The sequence below is a fragment of the Neovison vison genome, chromosome 11, assembly GCF_020171115.1.
Source record: "Neovison vison isolate M4711 chromosome 11, ASM_NN_V1, whole genome shotgun sequence".
Classification (NCBI taxonomy): domain Eukaryota; kingdom Metazoa; phylum Chordata; class Mammalia; order Carnivora; family Mustelidae; genus Neogale; species Neogale vison.
Genome location: NC_058101.1, coordinates 24510423 through 24538236, shown reverse-complemented (window position 1 = coordinate 24538236; position 27814 = coordinate 24510423). Strand labels below are relative to the sequence as shown.

The 27814-nt window shown below is 39.2% G+C and overlaps 1 pseudogene; it reads left to right on the top strand.

Annotated features, from left to right (window-relative positions):
• The window catches only part of LOC122890194, a 147188-nt pseudogene extending 119715 nt beyond the window's left edge, over positions 1 to 27473 (top strand).
• The last annotated feature ends 341 nt before the right edge of the window (positions 27474 to 27814 follow it).

The window sequence follows — 27814 nt, the reverse complement described above, 5'->3', positions numbered from 1 at the left end:
AGATACTACTTTACACCAGTCAGAATGACTAAAATTAACAAGTCAGGAAACAACAGATGTAAGTGAGGATGTGGAGATATGGGAACACGCTTACACTGTTGATGGGAATGAAAACTGGTGCAGCCACTCTGGAAAACAGTATGGAGGTTCCTCAAAAAGCTAAAAATAAGGCTACTCTATGACCCAGCAATTGCACTACCAGGTATTTATCTAAAGGATACAAATGTAATGATTCGAAGGGCACATATACCCCAATGTTTATAACAGCATTGTCCATAATAGCCAAACCATGGAAAGAGCCAAGATGTCCACTGACAAGTGAATGGATAAAGAAGAGGTGGCATATATACACAGTGGAGTATTATCCAGCCATCAAAAAATGAAATCTTACCATTTGCAACCACATGGATGGAACTGGAGAGTATTATGCTAAGTGAAATAAGTCAATCGGAGAAAGACAATTATCATGTGATTTCACTCATAGATAGAATTTAAGAAACAAAATAGATGAACATAGGGAAATGGGGGGAAAACAAATAAGATGAAACCAGAGAGAGAGACAAACCATAAGAAACTTAACTATAGGAAACAAACTGAGGGTTGCTGGAGAGGAGGTGGGTGGGGGATGGAAATTGGGTGATGGGCGTTAAGGAGAACCCTTCATAAAATGAGCACTGGGTGTTCTATGAAACTGGTGAGTCACTAAACTCTACCCCTGAAACTAATAATATACTATATGTTAATTAATTAATTTTAAATAAAATTTTTTAAATGCTAAAAAAAAAACAAAAAGAATCACCTGCTTTAATGTAGACTCACTCTCAGGTGCATTGTGCACATAGAACTGCAGTCACCCCTGGCGATTCACAGACCTGTATCCCTGGGGATAAAAATACATTATATGTTTATAAAAAATTAAAAAAAATAAATTTCCACAATTGTCCAACAAAAAATAAATTAATTAATAAAAGAACTGCTTTCACCAATCCAGCCAGGTGACAAGTCTATGCCAACAACTTGCACACTGCACATTTCATGGAACAGATGGGCAACCAGCATTTAAATATGGAATAAAAGAAGCAAGTTTAGAAGTCTAGGATGTGTGGGGTGCCTAGGTGGCAGTCAGTTAAACGTCTGACTCTTGGTTTCAGCTCTGACGCATGATGTCAGGGTCATGTATTGAGTCCTGTATTGGGCTCCGCACTCAGCTCAGAGTCTGCTGGAGATTTTTCTCTCCCTCTCTCTCTGCCCCTCCCACTTGTGCTTGCTCTTTCTCTCTTTCTCTCTCTCTAAAATAAATAAATCTTAAAAAAAAGTAAGTCTAAGATACATATCCCACCTACTCAAACTCTCCTCCTATGCAAGAAACAGGTTATTTGCTGATTTATTGTTATCACCATCATGAGATTCATATTTCTATCAATAATAACTACTTTTTACTACTTACCTACTAAGTACCAGTTGTCTGCATACATTATCCTATCCAATTCTTACAACATCCATTTGGAATAGGAATTATTAGCCTGTTTATGGATGAAGAAATATAATCTTAGGCTATTACAGATAACAATAAAAGATTTATTCATTTACCCAGGTAGCAAATATTTACACTTTATTACAGAAATATTACATTTCTGCAGTGATTGAGGCTCTGTGTTAGTATCTTCGGAGGCTGAAACAGACTCTGACTGTGCTAAACAGAAAGGGATTCATTAAAGATATTGAATCGCTCACAGAATCCTAGGGAGATGTGGCTATGCCAACAGGGACAAAGCCTAAAGTCACATCACAGACCTAATCTGGTGAGGAAACTGTCACACTGACTTCACTCTCATGGGCACTGAAAGATTCCATAAGCAGCATGACCACTGCTGCCCTGGGGGTTTGGCCTGCTGCATTGCCACCTCTAGCAAAGAGCATCTTTGCTGTTCTTGCTGCCTTTCCTAGCTTTCCCTTCACAGCCTCATTTGAGACATTTGTTTGGGAGAATATAAGTCACGTGTATAGTTATACACGTGTATAGTAAGTTGGGAACGGGAGCATCTGGGAACTTCTATAGTAGAAGGTGGGATGGGTCTTCAACAAGGACTCAGTTCTCAAAATAGAGAAAAGGACTTCAGATGCTCGTACATCCAAAACAATAACATTGAGTCCTTGACCTCCAGGCACTTACAAAACTGACAGGAGAAAAGAAGCACACAAATGACCATAGCATGTAAGATAGCCCACTAAAGTGATGTGGACAAAGAGTATCACTTGTGGAGAGAAGAGATCAGCTCTGGCTGAAGATAGCAGGACAGACTCAAAGAATAGGTGGCACTGCTGTTGGGTTTTAAAGAGTGGTGGAAGTGGGATAGATAACATTTGGGAGTGGGTCAGATAGGAAAGGCAAATCAAAGAATGAGGCAGCCAGGCAAAAAGGCCCTATGGGTGTTGGCAAGGATGAGTCCTCAGATTGTGCTGAGAGAAAGAGAAGGGAGGGTCTAATGCAGAGAGCTATCTCTGAGGGGATAAATATGGCTATGGGAAAGGGAGATAAGGAACAGGTAGACTCAGGAGTAGTCATGAAGAGGCAACAACTGAGCTCATTTCTCCTTTCAGCACCTGTCCTGGATGGGACTCCTTACTTGTGTCTCTGATGACTTAAGTAACATCTGTCTCCTCTGTCAGACAGCAGCCATCAGGAGGCAGGCACCATGTCTGCTCTTCCCCCTCCTCATTCATCTAGAGCCTTGCACAGTGCCAGTAGAATAGAAGGAGTTCAGTAGGTATTTAATGAGGGGAAGACAGGTTGATTAACAACAAGACTGATAAATAATTTGTGGAGAAAAGGAGATGAAAATAACATAATTCTGAGGTTTGGGTCATACAGAAGTCTTACTGACATACTGAATTTGAGGTTCAAAAGGGACATCCCAGGGGAAATTTTCTATTGAGATTTTGGAGATGATGGAAAAATGATTTCTAGCTCAACAGAATTAGACAGGTAAGTCTGTTCTATATAATTGTGCAATGGCTAACATATCTCAACTGTGCGTTACCATGATGACATATTGCATATACAGTATAAAAAATTGGCTTGGGAGGAAAATGATGTTTGATATTATCTTTTATTTTGCATTACCCGTGCCCCTGTTCATACATTCCCCTGATAGGTACAAATATTCTAACAGTACTGTGTGATCTGAGTGGAGAGCTGTATCTCTTTGGACAAACTTCGTTCAACTGCCTATACGTCAAAGATGCAGCCCCCAAATCCCCATGATGCAGTCTAAAGAGGTCCCCTCCTACTGTGGTATATGTAAGTGTGTTCCTTGGTCTTATGCCATAATTCACATCAAGAGCTGATTAATTCTTCACGGTGAGGCTCTTAGTGTGTGTGTTTGTTTTTCAGTCCTGCTATTCTGGAGTCAAGTGACCCAAGCAGGATTTGGTGGCTAATAGGGGCACAGGACTTAAGGAATAGCACAAGAGCTGGAGGGTTTCCACCAAGCTTCCCTGGTAACACAATGAGGTGATAGGGAACATTTTATAAATTAATCTGCTTTAACCAGAAAAGGAGGCAGAACTTTTGCTTCCTTACAGTTAACTATTTCTCTCCCAATAATAAGAAAAATAAATGATACATGTTCGCTGTGTCTCCTCCAAATTCAGGTATATATAAACCACTGTATCTGGGTCATAGGGATCTCAGAAGAAACTAAATTGTCCTACCTAGTAAACAGGGGACATATTTGAAGAAGGGAAAACCAGGGGGTGGATATTTGAGGCTTTGAGCTTCCCAGCAGCCTTTATTTTGGCAACAGAATGTACACCTTCCCTTGGACAATCGCACCTCCCTGGTCTCAGTCCAGGCTACCAGGATGGACATGTGGCCCAAGCTGCTTCTAGAGATCAAGAGCACTGCACCCTGGCTGGTGAGGTTGGTTTAGGGATTGGCACATTTCTCACCAAGTCAGTCAGAGAAAACTCTGGAGTCTGTAGCTACTCTTATGCTGAAATAGTTTCAGAATTGTCTTGAGTCCAGCCTCATAACATAATTATATCAGAAGGGTAGGAAAAATTTCTTTTGAAAATGAATTTTTCCCAAAGCTGTTTGTTTACACTTTAAAACAACACTAAACACAAGTGTTATGGACTGAATGTTTGTGTCCCCCAGAATTCAGATGTCAAAATCCTGACCCCGATGTGATGGTATTGGGGAGTGTTGGTCTTTGGGAAGTGATCTAGTCTGAGATCTGAGGTTGGGGTCCTCATGAATGAGATTCGTGCCCCTATAAGAAGAGACAGGAGAGCTTGTGCCCTCTCTCAGCTCTCTGCCCTGTAAGGATACATCGAGGAGACAGCCCTCTGCAAACCAGAAAGAAAGTCCTCGCTGGACACTGTTTCTGTTGGTGCCTTGATCATGGATTTACCAACTTGAAAAACAGTGAGAAGTAAGTGTCTGTTGAGTAAGCCACCCTGCCTATGGTATTCTGTCTTAGCAACCCAAACCAACTAAGACAACAAGCTACTCTGTATGAGAATTATTTGTGTTTTTATGTGTTCCCCTTCACTGGGCTATGGCTGCAGGGGACAAAGACCACATCTCTCTCTTTTTGAAATCTTATGTTCCCAGAGCACTAGCACAGGGCTGCACACATGAAATTTTTAGATATATTTAATAAAAATGTGTCAGCTTCAGCTTTGCCCAAGCATGGGTGATGGGTCCTCTAAAATGGATTGACATCGTGGTAAACTGCTATTCAGAGAGATTCTACAGCCTACCCAACGTTTAATTTCAAGGATCTATCTTAAAACATTTCATGAAAACATTCCTTCATTTGCTGAAGTCTTCCGTGAGACATCTTCAGAACCAAAAACCAAACTGCTTTGCTTCCTGAGGAAAGAGTACTTTTTCCCTAGTGAATAATAATATTTTTGTAAATGACCCTACTTCTTTCTTTGCTTTGGCTATCAGAAAACTTTGAGGTTAATTTACTGCTCAATTTTTGTAACTGTGTAAGATGTTTTTAGTTCCTTCATCTTTATTTTGTACTTGTTCTAATTTACACTTCTCTGGCCCTGTTATTCAATTTTAAACTTATATTTTATTATATGTATGTATTTCCTCTATTGTTTGTTGGACAAGGTATGGGATATTAATCAGCTAATTCTTGCTCAAAATGTAACTGTTTTCAGTGTATGAATGCTTGAGATAACAGTGCTGAGTCTCTAGAACAAGGGGCTCTTTGCTTGACTCTTATTAGGTGGAAAGTTTTGTTTTCCTAAAACATAACTCCTGTTCTGGAGGTGGTAAAAGTGGTGAGAGTTCTATGCTGGGCTTCTGCCTTGACTAGCAATGAATGATTCAACCTATCTAATATGGGGTTGACATTGCTCACTGCTCAACTTTATTTGGATCAACGGGTTAATGTTTGAAATAATTTTGAATGTGGAAAGTTCTGGGTCATTCCTATCTTAGTTGTAATGCTAATCCTTGTTTTTGTGACAGGTGCGTGTGCTTCAAGTCTTTCTGTTCTATGAAACCATTTCCTTTAAAAGTCTGCTGAGGTCACCAGAAAAACAGGTAGAGCCTGCTACAGCAAAAAGGAACCCAATCTGGACATCTGAATCTGACTCAGAGACACCAAACAAGAGACATAGAAGGAGGTTGGGATCAAAAATTTAGGACTTGCAGGGACACAGAACCATCAAGATTTCTAGGAGAAATTGTGGAAACATGAGCAAAGTCAGGGCAGGAAGTCCAGGGCTGCTTCTCAGGAGAGGGAAGGGCATTGCTTGGGGCCACTGTGGCAGCGCTAAAATGCTGCATAACCTAGGACCCCAGAGGCCCACTGAAGACCAGGGAGCAGACACTAGGAAGGACCAACAGTCCATCAATCCAACTCTAAGTCCTTCATCCACACAGAGGGGAGGAGTAGGCTTATGACTTGGGACCCAGTGAATTGCGCTAGCCAGGCCAAGACATAGCTCAACAGTAATTTCATTACAATGAAGAATCTGTGTTCTGGGAAGCTCTCGAGTGCTTTTGCTTCTGTTCCCACCCAGGCTTTGCCAATCAGCCTCTGCAAAGGGCGAACCAAAGGATAAAACAAACAAATGTCAATTGATGAATTATAATCAAATGGTTGTGAAACTTTACAATTTTTGTGCTTGAAAAATAAAAAGTCTACAAAATGTCAGCTGGATTACAGATAATTGGCCAGAAAAACACATTCAAGAGAGGCTTGGACTGCTTTGGGTGTGTAAGGAGTGCCTCCCTTCAGCACCATGAGGGTGTGGTGAGGTAGGGCTGGGGTGGGAGCTGGACAACTAGGGACTTACTTCAAGTCCTGCCAGCTCGGCAAAGAGTCTCCTGCTTCTCTGGGCTGGCTTACCCAGCCCACATCCCAACCTTCTCTGCTTGTTGTACAACCTTTCACACTGTTCCCCAAAAGAGCTCACTTTCAGCCTTACCACTTAAAATCACACTACTTTTGTGACCCTCACCCTTTACATCAGTCCAGCTTTGTTCAGCCTAACAGATCCAGCCTCCGCACTTTCTTTAAATATTGAGAGAACATTTGCTGTCTGGAAATATCAGCTTGCACCCAAATTTAAAAAAGAAAAATAGGAGAGGAAAGCATTCAAACAAAACTCTTGGAACTGGGATCCTGTGGTAACATACCAAATAAAGGAAAACAGGAAAGCAATTGCAATATTAAAAATGGATGACTTCCTGTATAAATTCTTCACGGACCTTGTTGATTAAAGTGTGGTCAATGTTTGCTGGCCTGACACCTCCTGATTTCACGAGGGTCCATACGATGGGACAGTTCTCCAGGATTCAGAAATCCCTCTCCCCCATTTTAAAAGCATTTGCTTATAAGTTTGCCTATAGGCATCAAACCTTCTCTCTTTGGTCCTCAATGCCTATCAGAAATCAATTCCTTATCCTTTGTTTCATTGATACATCTAAGGAGAATTGACTGAATATTGAGAATAACTCAGAGGAGAGCAGAGATAGTTATCAGTGCATAACACCATGCACCTTGATATCTGCATCTACTGTCCACATGGTTTGAAAGTAGCAATGGAGAAAATTGTGTATCATTCTGCTGAAAGAGCATTCCTCCACTCTGAATATTTGATGAGTACATATTGCTCTTATACATTTGGGACATACCTATCCCCTCAGTGAGCTTATATTGTAGTTAGAGAAAACAACAATAAAAAAATAAGCATAGTAAATAAGTAAATGACAATATATTGTAAGACAGATGTATAACAACAAAAAAAAGACAAGAAAAGTAGGGTAAGGAGGATTGGGCAGGTGGGTGGTATTAAATAAGGTCGGGTGGGCCTTGGGAAGAAGATAATTTATAAGCAAAGGCAAATAGCTAGGCAGATCTCTCAAGGAGGTGTCTGGGCTGATACAGCAGCCCAAGCAAAGGTCCTGAGGCAGAACCAATGATTGGTTACCCTGAGACTTGCATTCCGTCTCTTCCTCTATCAGGGAAGCCTCAGACAAGATAGTTATTCTCCATGGGCAGCAGAGGGGATGACTTTGAAGCAGCAGGAACAACAAGAAGATGATTTCAACAGGGACAGCTCTTTGGAACAGGGCTGTGTCTGGGTGAAAAGGAGGGGTAAAAAAGTAAAAAAAAAAAAAAAAAGGCGGGGAGGGGGTGGAATACGTTCCAAGATTCCATTTCCTAAGAGGAGACTAAGAACTGGAATCTAAAGGGCACACCCAAAACAAATCAACAGGATACAAGGAGCCTAGGGTTTTGATTCCTCATGCAGTTACTAGTGCTGCTTGATGTCTTGTGAAGCACTCGTGGAATTTGGCCTTGGATCACAGAATTTTAGGACTGAATTGTTTCTTCCTAGCTGTGCTTATTCCCTAATCCCCTTCTCTCAATTGCCTTGGTCCCTGGAGTTCTCTTAACTATTTTCTTTTCAGGGCCACTCTTGAAACTAGATCTGGCCATGGGATGATCAGTAGTTCTTGGCCCTGCTCCCTCCTCTCTTCCCCAAGGCAGATTAATTTACTTTAATCTGAGGTCCTGGGGGGAATTCATACCCATGGTTAGAGGTATGGGAGTGGCTAGAGCCTGAGAACTCAGGTATTTATCGAAAAATGTTTGATTTTCTCCCATAGCCATTATGGTTTAATGATGAGAGGGAGGGATGGAACTAGAATTATGTGTGTTTAAAATCCTCCCAGCTACCCAGCTTTCTTGTAAGAAAGTCAACACTCCTTAAATGTCTTCATGATTCTGGTCCACCTTTCCAAGTCCCCTACTCACTGATTGAACACATTGGCACTTGCCTGAGGGGCTCTGCTTTTTACTGCCTCCAGGTACATGTACCTCCTATCCTGGAAGACTCTTTGATCCCCAGCCTCACCTGGCTAACGCCTTCTCATCCCTCAAGTCCCAGCTTAGTCAGTCAGGCAGCTTAGTCAGTCCTGCCTTGGGGAAAGATTTCCTAACCCCTAAATTAGAATGGACCCTTGTCCTTCCAGAACTTAGCATGACACCTGGCCAATAGTAAGTGTTCAATAAAGACTGCTGCTTTATTAACTCATTTGATGGATGAATGAAAAAGCAAATGAACAGAAAGAGAAGCTAAGATCAGTGTGAATCTTTTAAATTGAGGACCAGGAGGAAAAAGAGAAGGAACAGAGAATCAAAGAAAATAAATTTTTTAAGGTCTGAACTGCTTTCGCATAAGGCAATATTCAGACCAGTTCAACCAGGTCAATTACCAGAGAAATTACCAGGGATTTGTTCTAGGACATTTCTTTTCTGGCTTTCTGTTGAAAGTAACATTGTTAGCCATGTTAGCTGACACTGAAAATGAGTTGGATCCGCCACCAGGGTTGAAGGGGCAACACAAGAGCAAAACCAGGAGAGTTAAATATATTCAACCTGGAGGGTAAAGAAACAAATTCAAGAATATAACTTGAACTTTTTGTTCTGTCTTGATCCACTGTGGCAGTGATCTTGGGCAAGTCACTTAACTTTCTGAATCACATTTTTATTGTCCAAAAAACAAACTTGGGGCTATTTGGGAAAAAGGGATATTAGCCAAGCTTATGTGTGACCAAAGGTCCCGCACAATAGTGGTATTTTTAATGATCACCAATGCTATCCCCAGCTGTTCTCTGTAAGGTTTTATTAGTTCCACTGCTGTTTCCTGATTTGTTTCCATTCAGGAAGCTTTGAAATAATGGTTAGCAGAGGGGCACATTGCAAAAATAAAAATTTTCACTCTTTTAACTTTTCCATTCACTTTAATCCCACTGCCCATCCTTCCTCTCTCTCCAGCTTCAGCTGGAGTCCTGCCATTCCTGTGATCAGTCAGGCACTGGAGAGAATCTTACTCCTGGTGGGGATGGGAGGGTGGGGGCAGGGGGAGTTCTGGACCAGCATGACTGTTGAGTGTGATGTCCTTTTGTGGTGCCCTCAAAAACAGAAGTGAGGAAACAGGCCATCATTTATCATGTGGCTTTGTAATGGATGCTGATAATGCAAAACAGCCAGGCTGCTCTTGTCGCTCCAATGAAGTACTGAGTCAGCTGTTGGGGGCCAAGTCGGAAAGGGAGGTTCCCTGTGTGACTTGCCCTTCTGCCAGGGATCTCCCTGCAGTGACAACTGCCCACTTGCTAATGGAGCCTAACATTTGCCCTGGGAAGGCACACAGCCTCCTACCTTATTCATATTGACAGTTTGTGGCCTCTAGGGGGAGCTGAAGACTTCTCTCCTTCTAGGTACTGGTACCCCCTACTCCCCAAGCCAGGCACACTATTGGATGCAGGTGCTAGAGGGTGGAGCTTTTGGCATGATGGCTGGTGCTGGCCCTTGAACCAGTCACTGTGACAAAGGAAATGTGGCATTCTGGTTGACCAAGCCTAGGTCAGCTGCCTGCTATTGGTTGGAAGGGAGGCAACCTAAGCCATACGTTTACCACAGTGAAGCATGAATCCAGAGTGAAGGAAGAGGAAGTGTGATGGGTGTAATAGCAGCCACTAGAATTATGTCTCCCATTTCTCTGCATTCCCATGCTTTTGCCCAGAGAAAGATTCCATCAATATGGGTTTATTGGCACCTGGGGTGCTCAGTGGGTTAAGCCTCTGCCTTTGGCTAGGTCGTGATCTCAGGGTCCTGGGATCGGGCCCCACATCCAGCTCTCTGCTCCGCAGGGAGGCTGCATCCCCCTCTCTCTCTGTCTGCTGCTCTGCCTACTTGTGATCTCTCTGTCTCTGTAAAATAAATAAATAAAATTTAAAAAATATATATATATGGGTTTATTGGCAAGAAAATCCTCGAATCACAAATTAACACATGATAAAAGCCATGCACAGGCAGAGCTCCATGAAAACACTTCAAAAACAAAACAAAGCAAAACCTTTTCTCCACTGGTACCCAGTAGATGTCAAGCCAAGAGAATGGCGTTACTAAAATTAAGTAGACTGGTCCAGTTTCTCAAACCCACTTACTCACACTCTCTCCTTCTGACCGTTGCTGCTCTTCAAGATCACAATGGCCTCTATGTTACTACGTCCAGGGCTTATTTTTCAGGCCTCATCTTATTTGCTCCATCAGCAGCATTGATAACTTTCTTCTTGAAAACTTGTCTTCCCCTGGCTTTTAGGACATCACACTGACTTTGTTTTCTTCCTACCTCACTGGCCATTTGTTCTTGGATTCTTTTGCTGATTCTCCTCCTTCCTCCAGTCTCTGAATGTCCAGTGTCCAGGGCTCAGTAATTGGACCTCTACTTTTCTATCTATGCTCACTCTTTAGGTGACCTCAGCCAGTTTATGTCTTTACTACCATCCATGTACTACAACCCCAATAGGAACCCCAGATCTTGTATCTATATTCCTGCTTGATATTTCTACTTGAATGTCTAGTAGACATTTCCCAAACTGTTCCATGTTAAATTGAGGCCATAACAGCTCTCTTTCCACTACTATCAAAAGAAACAATTCCTCCAATAATCCAGTCATTCAGGCAAAAATCCATCATGCTGTCCTTGACTACCTCCTCTCCACACCTTACATTCCCCATCTTGTCCATCAGAATATTCTATAGGCCCTATCTTAAAAATATATTCAAGATTGAATACGCTTTCTACTGTGACCACCCTACTCCTTTTGCTTTTGTCTCCTACATATTTATCCTCCTGGCCCAATCTCAACATGCTAGCCACACTGATTCCATTAAAATATTAGTCAGATCCTGTCAGTCCTCTGCTTAAAAACCACAATGTCCTCAGAGTAAAGGTTAAGTTCTCACTACCAGCAGGAGGACTTTTGTTAATCTGTCTCTAACTTATCTTGCTCACTATCTGCTGTTAATCTCACCCTTATTCCCTGCACTATCCACTCCACCCTCTTCTTCAGTTATTTCAAGCACGCTTCCACCCCAGGGCCTTTGCCCTTGCTCTTCCCTCTTCCTGGAAAGCTGTTCTTCCACAAGGCTTACTCATTAACTTCTTTAAGCCTTTACTCAAAAGTAAAGTCTGTCCAAAATTCAACACTCTCACTATTCTTGTTCCCTTCCCTTCTTGTTTTTTTTTCTTTTCTTTTATCAGTAACATTTGGATATTATTTTTACTTATTTTATCTTGTACATTATGTCTTCTCACTAGATCATTAGCTTTCTGAGGACAGAGCTAGTTTTGTTTGTTCTTATCATTAATATCTTCTTAGGATCTACAATAGTCCTTTAATGTGGAAAGGAAAGTAAACAAAATAACATAATTGTACAACTAAGATTTGAGACCCTTGAAACCCATGCTCTATACTTGGGCTTGACTTTTAATTAAATTCAGTATGGAGCAGGATTGGTTTCCGAGTCTCTAGGCCCATTCTTGGTCTAGAGAAAGCTGGGACTGTTTTCTATTCATGTCATTTACTAGCTTAAAAGTTTTCAATAATTTCCCTATTGCCTTAGGGATCAAATTCACCCCTCCATCATCTGTGCTTTTCCAAGGTTATCTCCTGCGTCAGCACTACATTTGTCTTCTCTAACTAAATTGGTCTATCTACTATTTCCCCAAATTATCTTACTCCATACTATTTCTTCTCCTTTTTTTCTCATCTGAAACACCTTCCTTCATCTCCTCCATCCATCATTGCAAACCGACCCCATTCTTCCATGATCTGTTTCCTTCTCCACCTGCTGACATCCAGCTCATTTATTTAACTCACATTGTGCCTCCTTTTTAAAGTCTTCCTTGAATACCTCACATGAAATGAAATGTTCCTTATCTAGTAATTTTACAGTATTTTTTTTCTATGCTTACTCCAGCTTTTTTCACAATACCATAGTGAAGTAGTAAAGTAAGGGTCCACCCCAGTCTAGAACATACCTTCATTGATTCAAATCCAGGCCCTGCCACTAACTGGTTGTATCACCTTGGGCAAGTAGTATAACCTCTCTGTGCCTCAGTTTATTTCTTTGTAAAATGAGGACAATACTTAGCTATCTTAAAGGGTTATATGAGAATTAAATGCACTAATATGTAAAATATCTGGAATAGTGTCTCTACTTTGAATGTTTGCTGTAATTGTGATGGTTGTGCTGGTTAGTAATCTATTTTCAGTCCACTTGATTTTGGGGTGTGTGAAACATAACAGCTGGATTTATTTCTAGTTGCTTAAAACATATACCTTAATTTTACTAAGTAATAAGTATATCATTTTTTCCTGTTTTTCCCAGTTTGAAGGTATAGGTCAATTAAATCCAGTTTAGGGGATTCTTGGTACTATAAACAATTTCATTGATTTTTTTCTTCAGCATACACAATATACAACCACAATGCAAGTGTGAAGTTGACTTGAATTGACTTCAACTCCTGTTTATTGAGTTAACCCACTGTGAGGAACAGAAACATGAAGACAAAGTCCTTCCTTGAACCACTATCTATTCAGAAAGATCAACATATGCACAAATAACTTCCCAATATCTGTTATATGCTATATAATATATAGTTATTTTATTTCTATTTTAAGATTTCAGCTTTCCTTAATTTCTCAATCATAGCTTTTTTATAATTTTGAATACAGGATGCATTAGTTCATTTGAATCAGTTTCTTGTTTTAATGTGGGGACAGAAGACATTAGTTGTAGTCTATTACTGCCTACTTAGAGAAATTATTTTTAAAGCCCTGCCTGTTAACCTTTAACCCTGAGTCCTGTGCATAGTTTCCATATTCAAATAAATGATTAACTCACTTACCAGTGGTATTTATGAGTTCTTAGCTCAGGCTGAAACTTTCCAGTCTAGTTCACAGACCAAGGAGGTTCCAGAATCATCTCCCCAGGCTCTTCCTGAGACACATCTCTGGCTGCTTCATTTGTCTTCCCTTTCCTGGTCATCCCCCCACTCCTTTTCTCCCACCCCTCTTCACTCTCCCAGGAGGTACAATGCATCTGGTCCTCGTTGTGGACTTTTTATTTTTATAGATGTATAATTGGTTATGCAGGTGAAAAGATGAAAAGTAAAGAGTGCATCTTTCTAAATATTTATTCAAAAAACAAATTCAGCAATATTCAATTAACTTCTTGTCTTCCTCAGGGGCACTGCATCAACATCCTCTTGTTCAACAGCAGCCCGAGACACTTGACCCCTGAAGATGAATCTTGAAACTACTGCTTAATACCCATGAAATTAATTGTTTTTTCACACCTAATAGTATCTTCACTCTGCACTCTGGATAAACAGGCTCAGAAGTGGTTTATATGCCAGGTTGTTTTCCTTCTGAAAGATGATCCTTAAAGTAACTTCAGAAAACAGAAGGGCAACTCCAGAGTTTAAAAAAAAAAAAGGAGGTCATTATTATGTTAAAAAGCTCTTCAGTAGGCTATGATGCTGTTCACAAATGTTACAAAATAATTTTCCACCAGTTACTAATTTTAAAATAGTTTAGAGCAATAAGACTTATAAGGTGCCTATGAGGATAGTAGCTTCAGTCATTTTTCTGAAGGTAGTTAAGATAAAACAAAGTACTCTATAGTCTGATGCAGGCCACTTTAGGATATAAAACACTAAGTATTTAACTGTTGAAAGGGACAAAGAGATATTCATACAATGACATGGATTAAAGAGGTTGTGGTAATGGCTTCTTTTCCTAAAAATCAATAAGACTGGCCAAGAAAAGGAGAATGGTCCTTCCATATTGCTTTGGAAATCCTCCAGTACATAAGCTTCACCTTTAAGATATCTCTGAGGTCCAAGATTAGGGATTGTGAGTCAGGCTTCCCAACTGTCCTCAATGCCCTTGGTCCCAGGCTAATAATGACAAAGGGAAGGAGCCACACAAAGAATCTATCTTGAAGTAGATGAAAAGAAAATACAAGAACCATTAAAATTCATCTCTGTGTGTTTTCTCAGTAAGGCCATAACCAAACTATGACCACAGTGTTTTGGTGGACAGAGCCCTATCTTTTATCAAGTATTTGAACATCCCAGTAAAATGGCTATATCATTTACAGAAGATTAGAGGAATCCACATAATTGCCCAGGCCAAAAACTACTGAGAGGATGTGAAGTTCAATCAATGACCACAAGGATAAATAAAAGAGGAATTCAAGATCACAAATCTCAAAGAGATCAGTGAGACAGATAAGACCTTCATGGGCAGAAAGAGAAACAGAGGCAGCAGAGATCTCTGTCCACAGTGCTCAGAAAAATGAAGTTACTTTACACAAGGCTGTACTACCAGAGGATTTGACTGCAATTTCCAAGGCCCACATAAAAGGGTTAGGGAACCCATCTGTTTTGTTGAATGGTTTTCTGGAACTTCATAAAAGTGAAAAAGAACCCTACTTAATTAGTCAGAGTCTATCAGATGCACACCTGAAAGGAAGATAAAGCTAACAGTCATTAAAATGAGGGTGGGGTTCTTGGGCCTCAGTGAAGGGTACTGGAACATTTGCCAGAAAGTGGTACACTGACCCTCTTTTGTGGAGAAGAAAAAGGTCTCTGGAAGACAAACTGACATGAAAGCACGAAAGTACCAATCATTTAAAATAAAGAAAACTGTTTCAAATGTTTTGATATTACCTTGTTTAAACTTCTCAATAGTATGTGAGGTTCCCAAGGAAACTGAGGTTCAGGGAAGCAAAGCCGTTTTCACCAATTTTACCTAGTTAGTAAGTTTCTACCCAGAATGTAGATCTAAAATAAACGTTTCTGAAGTCCCTGCTATTTTCACAATATGCTGCCTCCATATGGGGCAATAATCTCTGTGCGAATGAGAGAAGAAAAAGAACAAGATAGTATTTTGAAGAGAAAAACGTGAAGTATTTCTATTACTGAATAGTAATGGATAAGCCATTCTGCATGTACGTGCTGATGAGATCACTTTAATATGTCAGTGTTTGCTGGCTCCAGAGCCCCATCAGCTGAACATCAGGACATCAACATCAGCTGAACACCTGTTTCTTTTCCATTAGGATTCTCTCACCTTTAGAATCCCCAGGAACCCCCTGGATGTCATGGGCACAGCAGACTAATGCTATCCTTTAGTAACACTGCTGCTGTTCCTCAGATCCCAGCTGCCTATTCACACACCTCAGGGCTCCACCAGTGGTATTGCCACCTCTCAGCTGTCTCCACTACACTGACGATTACTGAGCTACTTCTTTACACTTCCCTACTCTGCCTACCTTCTCTGAGCTTGCACTTATACATTCAAATGCCTTTCAGACATCCCGACGGGATATCCTGAAGACATCTCAAACAGAACACATACAAAAAAGAAATCACCTTCTCCAAAAATCTTCTTTGCCTCTTATGGGATGAACTTTGATGAATAAATGACACCAACACTCACAGTGACTCAAATAAAAAACCTAGAATCACCCTATGGCTTCTTTAACCAGACATCAAGTCCTATCAGTTCTACCTTCCTCACAACTGTTTTATCATTCCTCCCTATACCCCGAAGGGTGAGTCGGTAAGCCAAATGCTTTTGGGTCACACACACATTCTTATTCACCTTGTTCCGGGCCTCCTTATCTTCCTCCTCTTCACTGTCTTCTGTGTTTCTTACCAGGATCATCATTCCAAAATGCATATCATATAGAGTTACCACATTCCATACAATGCAAAGTCTTAAGTTTCAAATTTAAATCCCCTCATGATTTGCACTCTACTCATTTTTCCACTCCATGTTAAATCATTGGCCCATTTACACTTTCTTAAATCTATTGACTCCAAAAGAGCATGGAGAGATGATATACACTGGAGCTCAGATGTAAACAGTGAATAATAGGGTTACATTTTCCAAGAACAAGTAAGTTAGATTATGCAGAACTGATATGTCAAAGAAGAAACAAAGGATGGCTTGGTATTCGAAATGAGCAACAATATAGGGGATTGAAAATACTGAACTTCAGCAACTCTCTTAATCGCATCTATTTTCCTGTGTTCCATGTTCCAACTAATGAAAGAGTAATCAAAGCAAACAGCTTTGGAATGAAAATAAGTTTATGAAGAATGTATGGACTGACTGTAATCTGTGTGAGAAGCATGAGTGAATACCAGTGGAGATCAGAAACAAGACTGATGGTTTGATAAAGAATCAATGGAGACTCAGAAAAAGATGAAAATGATTAACACTGAGAGATAAAGCAGCCTACTGCAGAATCTGGGAGAAATTTCTACTAACCTTAAGGCGAACTGAAGTGTACTGGGAAAACAAAATGAATGTCTGTGCGTTCCCACATGAAACAAAACTATTAGCAACCTGAGAGAAGGTAACAAGACACACATATTCCTTTCTCTTGCTCAGGGACAGAGTCATATTTAAGACTTACTTAAGACTTACTTTAAGTCATATTCTAGACCTACTTATAGACCACTAACTGCTATAAGACAATATTTTGTGTGTGTGTGTGTGTATCCATCCTTATGCGGGTGTTTCTTTATAAATAGAGTAAGTAGAGGGATAAAGGTATGAGTAGAAAGCAAAAGAGTCAATGCTAAGAATTATCATCTTTTTAATAATAAGAAGAGGGATAAGAAGGAAAACATTCTTATAGCACTTAATATGCTAGGCATTCATCCAAGTGCTTTTTATATATTAGTTAGTGTTTAGAACAACCCTGTATTAGTCAGAATACTAGCATAACCTATGTCATGGGAAAAATAAAGTAACTCCAAAATCTCCATCTTTGGCACAAGTTTATTTCTTATTCATTCAAGGTTTGATTTGGGTAAGCAGTGACTCTCCTGCAGCTCGAAACTCAAGGATTCAGGGACCCTCCACCTTGAGATACCACCCAAGGACACTGTTGTATAGAAAGAGAGGGATGCAGAGGGCAAACTGACTCTTACCTGCCCCAGTCTTGAAATAACATATGACTTTTCCACTCCCAGGCCATTGGCCAGAAGTCGTCACATGGCCCAAATCACAGCAAGGGGGGCTGGGGAATGATGAAGAGCCCAGGGATATCCCAGGGAGCACAGTCTTATTTACAACCATATGAGAAAGATAATAGCATAATCCCCATGACTTTTATGGATGATGGGAAACTGGCAAACAAGCAAAAGTAATTTGCCCAAATTCACAGTTAATAAGTGGTAGACCTGGAGACAAGCTGGCATAAAAACAGACATAGACCAGTGGAACAGAGTAGAGAGCCCAGATATGGACCCTCAACTCTACAGTCAAATAATCTTCGACAAAACAGGAAAAAATATAGAGTGGAAAAAAGACAGTCTCTTCAATAGATGGTGCTGGGAGAACTGGACAGCTATTTGTAGAAGAATGAAACTCGACCATTCTCTTACACCATACACAAAGATAAACTCAAAATGGATAAAAGACCTCAACATGAAACAGGAATCCATCAGAATCCTAGAGGAGAACATAGGCCACAGCAACTTCTTTCAAGATATGTCTCCAAAGGCAAAGGGAACAAAAGCAAAGGTGAACTTTTGGGACTTCATCAAGATCAAAATCTTCTGCACAGCAAAGGAAACAGTCAACAAAACAAAGAGGCAACCCACGGAATGGGAGAAGATATTTGCAAATGACAGTACAGACAAAAGGTTGATATCCAGGATCTATAAAGAACTCCTCAAACTCAACACACACAAAACAGAAAATCATGTCAAAAAATGGGCAGAAGATATGAACAGACACTTCTCCAATGAAGACATACAAATGGCTATCAGACACATGAAAAAATGTTCATCATCACTAGCCATCAGGGAGATTCAAATTAAAACCACATTGAGATAACACCTTATACCAGTTAGAATGGCCAAAATTAGCAGGACAGGAAACAATGTGTTGGAGAGGATGTGGAGAAAGGGGAACCCTCTTACACTGTTGGTGGGAATGCAAGTTGGTGCAGTCACTTTGGAAAACAGTGTGGAGATTCCTCAAGAAATTAAAAATAGAGCTTCCCTATGACCCTGCCATTGCACTCCTGGGTATTTACCCCAAAGATACAGATGTCGTGAAAAGAAGGGCCATCTGTACCCCAATGTTTATAGCAGCAATGGCCACGGTTGCCAAACTATGGAAAGGACCAAGATGCCCTTCAATGGACGAATGGATAAGGAAGATGTGGTCCATATACACTATGGAGTATTATGCCTCCAATAGAAAGGACGAATACCCAACTTTTGTAGAACATGGACAGGACTGGAAGAGATTATGCTGAGTGAAATAAGTCAAGCAGAGAGAGTCAATTATCATATGGTTTCACTTATTTGTGGAGCATAACAAATAATCATGGAGGACAAGGGGTGTTAGAGAGGAGAAGGGAGTTGGGGTAAATTGGAAGGGGAGGTGAGAGACTCCCCATGAGAGACTATGGACTCTGAAAAACAATCTGAGGGGTTTGAAGGGGTGGGGGGGTGGGAGGTTGGGGTACCAGGTGGTGGGTATTATAGAGGGCACGGATTGCATGGAGCACTGGGTGTGGTGAAAAAATAATGAATACTGTGTTTCTGAAAATAAATTAATTAATTAAAAAAAGAATATGCTAAGTTGTAACAGTTTGGTTAAAAAAAATGAATATACTGTTACACTAAAAGAAATAAAAAATTTTTTAAAAAAGTGGTAGACCTAATACTTTAATCAGATAATCTGATTCCAGGATCCATGCTTCTAAAAATTATATCATAATGCCTCTCAAAAATAATAGAAATACCAGTGATTTCATTAATGGTTTACATCAGTGAAACAAACAGTGAATGGTAATATAAAACCTTCTCTTAGAATCTCAGAGCCAGGTCACATGAGCACCAGCTGGACCCTGGGAATTAGGCGTGAAATGTACAATCATTTTTCCATAGATCTGAGAAAGGGCTCAACCAGAAGGCTGGGATTCAGCAAGGACAATCAAGGGAAATCCCTGCATCTTGCTTATTGGAAAACACATAGAGATATCTCTCTTACTGAGGAGGAGTAGCATGAAGAAAATCAACTCAAGACATATGAGAAAAGTACTGAAAATACAAGATAAAGGAAATAGGAGATTGACAATATAGGAGTTTATTCTCAAGAGCAGGGGTGAGCAAACTTTATGTAAAGGTCCAGATTTGTAAAGGTCCATATTTTAAACTTTGCAGACCATACTGTTTCTGTCACAATTACACAACTCTGCAAAAAGGCACAAAAGCAGTCATAGAAAACACATAAATGAAAGAGATGTGGCTATATCCCAATAAAGTTCTGCTTTCAGAAACAGACTGAGAACTAGATTTGGCCCATGGACTTAGTTTGCCAAACCTTGCTCTAAAGAAAATGAAATTAAGAAATATTAACAATCAATAAACATTTGAAAAATATTCAATGTAGCAGGAATCCAAGAATTATGAATCTAAACAATGATGTAATTGTTTATCAACAAACAACTGACAAATACTTTTTAAGAACTTATTGTTAGAAGATGTTCAGTGGGATGATTTTATATACTTCTGAAAAGGGTGTGAATAGGTGAAATTCAGCCTGAAATTAATCAGTTGTAGAAAATTATATATATATATACACATATATACATATACACACATATATAATGTATACATACATATCATGTTAAATGAAATAAATCAGAGAAAGACAAATATTGTATGATATCACTTATACATGGAATTTAAAAACCAAACTCAAAAATAGAAAGTAGAATTGTGGTGGCTGGGAGCTGGAGATTGGAGTAAGGGGAAGATGTTGGTCACAGCATACAAATTTCCAGTTATAAGATGAATGAATTCTGGGGGTCTAATGCACAGTGTGGTGACTAGTATTTTAATAATACCATTTTGTGTACTTAACAGTTAATAAGAAAATCAAACTTAAATATTTTCATCAAGTCTTTTGTACAAAAGAGATAATTACATGAGGTCATTGATATGTTAACTTATCTTATTTTGGCAATCATTTTGTAATATATGTGTATCAAATTATCACATTGTATACCATAAACTTACACAAGGTTATATGTGTGCATATTATTATATATCTCAAGCTGGAAAAATATATACATGCACTTATATGTGCCAATTTTATAAATATTTATTTAAGACTGTATAAGATAAAGACAGAACATAAGCCATAAAATGTTAATGGTGAGTTAGGATGCAGCATATGGGAAGGTACTTCTTTACTTATTTATTTTTTTACTTTTTAGTCTATATATTCTTAATTGGTTTTCTTTTAATAAAATAAAATTAAGATGAAGGTACATCTGTGATTTTTTCTACATAAATGTTTCACAATCAGAAAAAAATTATAAAATACAAAAGGAATTTTGTATTCCTTTTAAGTCAGACTTGAACTGAATTTTCAGCTATAAACTAGCTGATCTTAGTCAAATTACTTTATATCTCTGACCTTTCATTTTTTCACCTAAAAGAGTAGATATAATCACTGTGTGTGTGTGTGTGTGTGTGTGTGTGTGTGTGTGGCATGTAGCATATATTAGAGTCTCAATAAATATTAGTTAGACTTTTAGAAAGACATAAATTTTGGATTGCGTGGAAAGGGCTGAGAGACTGGGAAACTGGGAAATGATCATTGTAAAAGCTTTGAAAGTTGAGGAGAGACAGCCAAGAGATTTTTTGTACATGGTGTGAGGGAGAAGAGAAGGGGAGAGAAATGGAGAGTGAAAGAGGAGACATAAGGAAGAGGGGTTGGGGAGAAAAAGGGACAGGGAGAGAGGAAGAAGGAGGAAGACTGAAATTGTTGCAGCGATATTTCTGTGAATGGTGGATTATGGATGATTTTCCTGGTCAGGATTCTGATGACTGTAAAACACTTTCACTTAGGAGTTGAGAGACAGAACGGGATGCAGGAAGAAACACTATGGCTTCTTTTCTGAACATAGGAGCTGAAAGAAAAGCCCTCTTTTAGAAGAAAGCTGGCAAAGAGGCCCTGGGGATTACAGACCAGGGCCAAAGTGGGGGCTCAACACAGCAGGAAGCTCAGATTGTGAGTGTCAACGCCTGGTGAACAGGGAATGCCTAGGGAGGAAGGTCGCCGCGGACTGCACCCCAGATCCTACCCCTGTGGGTTTGTTCCCTGAGAGTTCCACATTGCAGCAAAGCTCCTTCAACATAGCACAGAGTCGCAGTAGAAACATTTAGGGAAGTAAAGGAGGAGGAAGAGAGAACAAAAGAAAAAATACCGAAGAGATGAAATGAGAAAAGGACTAGGCTCTCAAAGTCGGTCTTCAGAGCAGAGGAATACTCCACCTTGCTGCTGGGCAGGTCACCAGGGAATCTTTCATAGACAAAAGAACCCATTCACCAGACACCAGAGAGGCAAGGCGGGGCATCAGTAGCAGTTTAGCAAACAGTTCCTCCAGTATCCCTTGCTCTTCTCACCTCCAAGCACCACAAAAGTGTACCTTCACACCAGAAGCATTTTCCAAATGCTTCTTGTTTGTCTCTTCCTCACATTCCTACTCCCACCTTATACCCCACTAAACATGTGCACACATGTCAGCTCTTCTGGCTGACTCCTTATTTACATCTTTACCTTTGAGCATTAATGTCCCTATATCTGGGTGTAACTCCTAGAACTCTCTGTTGAAGCCTGTGTGACACTCATTGCTCTGCAATGGCATTGTCTGTGTGCTGGTCAGTCTCACGTACTGAACTGTGGTGAGCAGTTTAAGGACAGAGATGCTGTCTCATGGCCATTTTCCCCACATTCCTATCCCAGCATCCAGTATACAACTGTGGCTGGGCTTTTCTTACAGTCACTTTTCAGCATGCCTCCTTCATCACCACACCCAACAGAGCTCCTTTAGTTTAAGAGCCAACTCCTGGCACACAAGACAAAGTGATCTCAAGAATCCTGGAGTGAGAAGCGAAGAACAGCCAACAGAGACCTGTACACAAGGGGGATGATGGATTCGAGCTATGGCAACAGACAGGATCAGGACTGCAAAAAATGGCATAATTTCAACCTCGCTCACCTTCTAAACATCTTTCCATTTTATTTAGTATTTCTTGCAATATTGTAAAGTATTTTCCAAAGACAGGACAGAGGTGAGTGTAGGAAATCAGTCTACCATTCTCCATTTGACTTTTCATTATTGTTCTCCATACAATCTTTAACCTAAATCTATAGTCCCTCTTTTCTTGGCAATCAGTCAGCAACCCATTCTTGGTAGAACTGAAGACATGATTCCTTTGTTAATAAGGAAATCAGAATGACACTACTTACTTTATTTACTGAGCACTCATTCTAAGCCCATGTCCTATGCTAGGTGCTTTACATACATTTCAATTAGTCCACAAAGAAACCTTTGAAATGAACATTATTATCCAATTTTACACATGAAGAAGCTGATGAAGGTTGAGTCATTTGCCCAAGGTCATATATTTAAAAAGCATTTATAGTCAGAATTTGATACAAGTCTTTCTGTCCTGTCCAAACTGTACTGCCAAGAATTACAGATATAAAGGACTGAGTAGAGATCATTCAGCAGAAATTGAGTTAAGAAAGACCCCAATCTCAATTTCTATGTTCAACTATAATGGCAAATGACTTATCTAGAAGACCAGGGATTGGGTTAGACTAGTGATAAATGTGCAGCCTTTGAGACTTAAGCTGTAATGATAGCAATCACAGACCTCAAAAGCATGTTGGAAGTTGACCCCAATTAACACCACTGGGCATACTCAGTTTAGCTATAATATCATGTAACTTCTACACATCCCTAAAGCTCCAGGTTCTGTTTTCCAGGATCATTGATGACAGTTTTGTTTTCAGAACAAACAGCTAGAGGGGGATAAGGATTCCCAGTGGATATTTAGTTGCTAGCAGTGTCTATGACCCACATTTTAAGCCCTAGAAGTAAACACTGTCCGCTTGCCAAGAGGTCTGTCCATCATGTTGCTTCAGACAAAGATAAACCCAATTAGGTATAACCAAGAAAGTGAAGAAAGTTGCTGTGTGGAGGAAAATTCTGTACTATTAAAAAGGCATCAAGACAAATCTACTTTTCTAGGGGTTTAAGAGTGCCAGGGTAACTGGATTAACTCTGACATCTGTGCTCAGATTTGAACCTTTGGTAGAAGAAAAGCTTACAGCTTAATTTTGCAAGACCCAGCATGGAACCTTTGTTGATCAGTAGGGAGATGGGGTATGAGAAAATTGGATTAAAGTTTCTGATATAAGGGCTTGAACAATCAAGAAGAAAACGAAGTTAAAAGCAGTTGTACCAGACAAGTCTTTCCTCTGTGTGATGTTTCAATTCCAGAAAAGATCACAAGCTGGATAACCAAACCATCACTGATCTGTTCCATCCAGCAAGTGGCAGAATCTGAAAAGCTTTTGTGCCGGTAACTGTAAGGAATAAATCCTTTTTAAAGACAATAGTTTTAAGCTCTTATTATTTCCACTTCTTTTAGAGAAAAAGGAGCAGCCATCTCCTAAAAGAATGCTCCATCTTTACTTGTTATTGATGTTCCTACCTCTATCCTTTATCTCACCACCCATTTCAGTCAGCAACCACCTTCCCTTTTCCCACCCCAACTATACATGAGCTGGTATCGGTAATGCCCTTCCCAATGTTCTCAAAATCCCTATCATTTAATTTAAATGGTTATATTTTAAATTAAATATATTAAATTTATATTAAATCATTTATATTATTAAATATACAATTTATTAAATATATTAAAATTGTTTATATGCCTTCTGCATAAGAATGTAAACTCTTGATCTTATCCATTTTTCTTGTCAGTATCTAGCACAGCATGACACACATGGCAAGTTCTCAAGGAAGGTTTATTGAATGAATTCACGGATGGATGGATGGATGGATGATGGATGGATGGATGGGTGGATGGATTAATGAATAAATGACTGACCTACAGGATCGTCTGAAGGCTTGTTCTAGGAAGACATGCCTGGATGATCTTGCAGAACATTCCAGCTCCTCCTGTCTTCTTCTGATGAGTTACTTAACATCACTGAGGCTTAGATTTCTTATTTATAAAATGAAAGCAATACTACCCATTTCATTAGGTTGCTGTGAATCTCAGAGTAGGTAACTCATGGTGAGTGCTGATCCATGAACCAGACATTGTTCCTTATCACTCTCTATACATTTAGTCTATCTTCTACTAGCATAAGTTGTCCAGTGTTACACTAGGACAGTAGCAACCATGCTATAATGAGGCAAAATTATAATGTGGCTCCAAAAGCTCAGGAATTTGAGTGTTCAGATGACTTTTTTTTTTTTTTAACTGGGGCAGGAGAAGAACTATGTCAATTCCTCAATTCAGCTTACTTTACAATAGAAACCTTGTAAATTAGAGTATGTAAGAATACTCCCAAACTTCCACTTCCCACAAATTAAAGAATAAATATTATGAAGAACTTCCTGGCTTATGACACCTAAAAATGCTGGATAAAAGATGTTAAAATGCTTAAATGATTTGTCAGGAAAATAATGGAAATCATTAGAGTCTAAAAATATAAGAAAATACAAATTTTCAAAGGTAACCACCCTAAAGTAATGGGACCCTGAAAACATTTGCTTATTCCTGGTGGCCTAGAGTCTTCATTTTAATGGGAATCAAGAAGGGATAAAGATACAATGCCTAGGACCTGAACAGGATGAACACACATACAAATCCCTAAATAGGCCAGGACCCAGAAGTTGACATCTTTAATGCAAGGGTAAACCAAAAGAAGAAAATCTAGCCCACAAAAGAACATAGTAAATAAATATTTTATCTCAATCTTGACTCTGAGTAGAGTCTGAAATTCCTATTCACAAGTAGTTCTCATAAGGTTTTAGAGCCAGAATCTAAAATTTGCACTCCATATGTGATCCCCAAATACCTAACCTTAGAATTTATTTTTTTTAAAGATCTTATTTATTTATTTGACAGAGACACAGCAAGAGAGGGAACACAAGCAGGGGGAGTGGGAGAGAGAGAAGCAGGCTTCTCTGTGAGCACAGAGCCTGATGCAGGGCTCATTTCCAGAACTCCAGGATCATGACCTGAGCCAAAGATAGTTGCTTAAGGACTGAGCCACCCACATGCCCCCTTAGAATTTAATTTAAAGTGACTCAAGATTACTAATGCCTTCCTAGGTAAATATACATACCTTAAGCAAAGGCCTCAAGTATTTCCTCAGGTAATTATAAACTCACTAAAATATAAAAATACAAAACACAAGAGGAAACAAGACATTTGAATGAGAATAAGTAGAAATAACAATAGGATTATAGTTACAAAAATGGCTGATATTGAAATTACCAATTAGGAAATATAAAGTGGTTAGGTTTGATATTATTTTTACAAAAAGAATATTTGAGGTATAATAAGGTATAGGAACTATGAAGTGTGATCAGGTAGATTTGAAAAAAGAACCAAATAGAACTTCCAGGTGAAAAAAAAAAACACACATAATAAATGAACTAAAAACACAGTAGATGGATATAGCATTAGATACAATGAAAGAGAGAATTAATGAACTGGAAGGAAGAACTGAAGAGTTATTCAATGTGCAGAAGAAGGGAAAAGAAATTGAAAAAAATTTAAATGAAAGTTAAGACATGGGAAGGAGATTATAGCAGTAGACATTGTAGTCACGCTGATATGGATACTCTGGGGTTTCTCTGAGAGGCTCCTGATCAGAGGTGCCAATGAAATATATAAGCCACTACATAAGTTGTTCTGGATATTCCCAATGATTGAATAACATGTTTGAAAATGGACTTGGGCCTCTGAAGACTCTGGGTTCTCAAATTACACAGTAGGGCTTTGATTGGTTCATCTTAGAAGCTTAAAGTGAAAACAAGAAAAATAATGGACAGGCGCCTGGGTGGCTGAGTGGGTTAAAGCCCCTGCCTTTGGCTTGGGTCATGATCCCAGGTTCCTTGGATCAAGCCCCACACTAGGCTTGCTGCTCAGCAGGGATCCTGCTTCATTCTCTCTCTTTGCCTGCCTCTCTGCCTACTTGTGATCTCCATCTGTCAAATAAATAAATAAAATCTTTTTTAAAAAAGAAAGAATATAATGGAACATTTTATTCTCTGGAACATATGGATTTCAAGGGCATCAAGAAGAGACCCAAATTAGATCTGGAACTTAAAAATGAAAGCATAGGCGCTCATTTCAATGCCTATACCTCTAGAAAGTAGACCATATATTTGCCAAAGAACTCTTTAAAGATTTGCCAAACGCTTTAGAAATTCTTGATGATATAATGAAAAACAGTATGTTGGGAGAAACAGAGTCAAAGCCAAGAAGTTGTTTTTTATTATCTACATGTCACAACTTATCAAAATACTGCTCTTCAATGGGTGATTTGGGGACCAATGGAAAACATCAACCCTAAAAATCATAAGGACTTAGTGAACTATGTAATCACATAAGGGGCCAAGAAGAGTCCCTACTGTAACTGGAAGAGTTTCCTATGATGAATAACTTGAGTTATCAAGGTTTCATTTTTGTGACTTTTGTCCACACCCAAAGAAGAAATACCAACTCTGCCTCCATGAAAATTCACAGGAAATAAGAACTGAATGAAGAATGACAAGGTGGCTTTGACACAACTCACAAGAGCTATTGAAACTGTTGGTTAGGCACATACATATACAATCTCTTTCAGGAGTGTAAACACACTGATTGACAACTAAAATTGCCATTCCAGAGGAGGAATAAATTTATCTAGCGAAACAACTAAGTTCACTTGTCATGGCAACCTCTGTCCTAGCTTCCAGTCTTTCCATATTTCCTACACAGATATAGAATTGTGGGGAAGCTATATGAGTTGTGAATCAGCCATAATTGCAGACATATTTCATATTATTCCTAAAAAATATATGTGATTATGGATTCATATCACTGAAAATAAAGTTGCACAAACCAAAATTCCTCTAAAAACAAACATGTTGTTGCAACTCTATGGCTCAAGTTCAAATTATAATGATATTGATAGGTTAATGTTATATTATAATAGAAGAATTCCCATCCCCTGAGCTTGAAGTTGACTGCAATGCAAGGGTAAAGAAAAAGAAGAAAATCTGAACTTAACACTGCAGATGCTAAGACAGCTCAAGATGTGTGCACTGAATATATTTAGGATGAGAGCTATTGCTGTTGTTAGTTTCATTGAGCAAGATTTTAACTGGATTTGCAGTAACCTATGCTGGTTTTGTGATTTAAATGCTCTTAATAAAAATATTTTTAATATACTGGTAGTTATAAAACTACCAGAGATCTGCATGTTTTAAGCTATTAAACTTTAAAGGAAAAAAAATAAAAAGGAACACATATATTTGTGAAAGAAGACATGGAGACTATAATTAAGATAGCTAAC